Raw genomic sequence first — 3,196 nt, forward strand, 5'->3', positions numbered from 1 at the left:
GGTATGAATGAATATGAGCAGTAGTAACGGCACCAGAAAAGTGCTTGCTGACGTGTAGTTGATGGTGGTAATATTGCGGACAGTAGAGATGCAGTAAAATAGTAAACAAGCAGCGGTAGCAGTATTTAGGAACAAGGCCTAGGGATCATACTTTCACTAGTGGACACTCTCAACATTGATCACATAACAGAATAAATAGATAGATGCTAGACTCTACACCCTCTTGTTGGATGATGAACACCACTAACTGTGTAGGATTACACGAACCCTCAATGCCGGAGTTAACAAGCTCCAAATATTCGATGTTCATGTTTAAATAACCTTAGAGTGCATGACAGATCAACATAACCAAACCAAGTACTAACATAGCATGCACACTGTCACCTTCACGCTACGAAAGGAGGCATAGATCACATCAATACCATCATAGCAATAGTTAACTTCATAATCTACAAGAGATCACAATCATAGCCTACGCCAAGTACTACACGATGCACACACTTGTCACCATTACACCGTGCGGGAGGAATAAACTACTTTAATAACATCACTAGAGTAGCACGCAGATATATTGTGATACAAAACACATTGCAATCATAAAGAGATATAAATAAGCACTTCACTATGCCATTCATAACAGTGAATAAGTATTCTGTGAAATATAGCCTAAGAGACCCACACGGTGCACACACTCGTCACCTTTACACACGTGGGACAAGGAGTCTCCGGAGATCACATAAGTAAAACCCACTTGACTAGCATAATGACATCTAGATTACAAGCATCATCATATGAATCTCAATCATGTAAGGCAGCTCATGAGATTATTGTATTGAAGTACATAGGAGAGAGATGAACCACATAGCTACCGGTACAGCCCCGAGCCTCGATGGAGAACTACTCCCTCCTCATGGGAGACAGCACCGTTGATGAAGATGGCGGTGGTGTCGATGGAGAAGCCTTCCGGGGGCACTTCCCCGTCCCGGTGGCGTGCCGGAACAGAGACTCCTGTCCCCCAGATCTTGGCTTCGCGATGGCGGCGGCTCTGGAAGGTTTCTCCTTGTTTCGTCGAACGTGGTAGGGTTTTCGCGACGGAGACCTTAAGTAGGCGGAAGGGCAACCTCGGAGGGGGCCTGGTGGGCCCACACACTAGGGGGGGCCCGGCCCCCCCTCTGGCCGCGCCAGGGTGGCGTGTGGGCCCCCAGGGCTTCCCACTGGCGGCTGTCGGGTGTTCTGGAAGCTTCGTCCAATTATAAGACTTTGGGCGTTGATTTCGTCCAATTCCGAGAATATTTCCTTACTAGGATTTCTGAAACCAAAAACAGCAGAAAACAGGAACTGGCCCTCCGGCATCTCGTCAATAGGTTAGTTCCGGAAAACACATAAAATCATCATAAAGTATGCATAAAACATGTAGATGTCATCAATAATGTGGCATGGGACATAAGAAATTATCGATACGTCGGAGACGTATCAGCATCCCCAAGCTTAGTTCTGCTCGTCCCGAGCAGGTAAACGATAACAAAGATAATTTCTGGAGTGACATGCCATCATAACCTTGATCATACTATTGTAAGCATATGTAATGAATGCAGCGATCAAAACAATGGTAAATGACATGAGTAAACAAATGAATCATAAAGCAAAGACCTTTCATGAATAGTACTTTCAAGACAAGCATCAATAAGTCTTGCATAAGAGTTAACTCATAAAGCAATAAATCAAAGTAAAGGTATTGAAGTAACACAAAGGAAGATTAAGTTTCAGCGGTTGCTTTCAATTTATAACATGTATATCTCATGGATATTGTCAATGTAAAGTAATATAACAAGTGCAATATGCAAGTATGTAAGAATCAATGCACAGTTCACACAAGTTTTTGCTTCTTGAGGTGGAGAGAAATAGGTGAACTAACTCAACAATAAAAGTAAAAGAAGGGCCCTTCGCAGAGGGAAGCATTGATTGCTATATTTGTGCTAGAGCTTTGGTTTTGAAAACAACAAGAGAGCATAAAAGTAAAATTTTGAGAGGTGTTTGTTGTTGTCAACGAATGGTAGTGGGCACTCTAACCCCCTTGCCAGACAAACCTTCAAAGAGCGGCTCCCATGAATTATTTTTATTTTTGGGTGGCACTCCTTCCAACCTTTCTTTTACAAACCATGGCTAACCGAATCCTCGGGTGCCTGCCAACAATCTCATACCATGAAGGAGTGCCTTTTTATTTTAATTTTATTATGATGACACTCATCCCCACCTTTGCTTTCTCAAGCCATGGCTAACCGAATCCTTCGGGTGCCGTCCAACAATCACATACCATGGAGGAGTGTCTATTTAGGTTAATTAATTTGGGACTGGGAATCCCATTGCCAGCTCTTTTTGCAAAATTATTGGATAAGCGGATGAAGCCACTAGTCCATTGGTGAAAGTTGCCCAACAAGAATGAAAGATAAACACCACATGACAAGGGATTAACTTGTCAATGAGCTATAAAACATTGACACAAATAAGAGGTAATAATGGAATTTTAAAGGTAGCACTCCAAGCAATTTACTTTGGAATGAGCGGAATAAATACCATGTAGTAGGTAGGTATGGTGGACACAAATGGCATAGTGGTTGGCTCAGGTATTTTGGATGCATGAGAAGTGTTCCCTCTCGATGCAAGGTTTAGGCTAGCAAGGTTGTTTGAAACAAACACAAGGATGAACGGTGCAAGCAAAACTCACATAAAAGACATATTGTAAACATTATAAGACTCTACACCGTCTTTCCTCGTTGTTCAAAACTCAATACTAGATATTATCTAGACTCTAGAGAAAACCAAATATGCAAACCAAATCTAGCAAGCTCTAAGTGTTTCTTCATTAATGGGTGCAAAGTATATGATGCAAGAGCTTAAACATGAGCACAACAATTTGCCAAGTATCAAATTATCCAAGACATTTTAGAATTACTACATGTAGCATTTTCCAATTCCAACCATATAACAATTTAACGAAGAAGAAACTTCGCCATGAATACTATGAGTAGAGCCTAAGGACATACTTGTCCATATCGCTACGGCTGGAGCGTGTCTCTCTCCCATAAAAGTGAATGCTAGGATCCATTTTATTCAAACAAAACAAAAAAACAAAAACAAGCAGAAACGCTCCAAGCAAAGTGCATAAGATGAGACGGAATAAAAATATAGTTTCGGG

This window comes from Lolium rigidum, chromosome 3 (assembly GCF_022539505.1).
Source record: "Lolium rigidum isolate FL_2022 chromosome 3, APGP_CSIRO_Lrig_0.1, whole genome shotgun sequence".
Lineage (NCBI taxonomy): Eukaryota > Viridiplantae > Streptophyta > Magnoliopsida > Poales > Poaceae > Lolium > Lolium rigidum.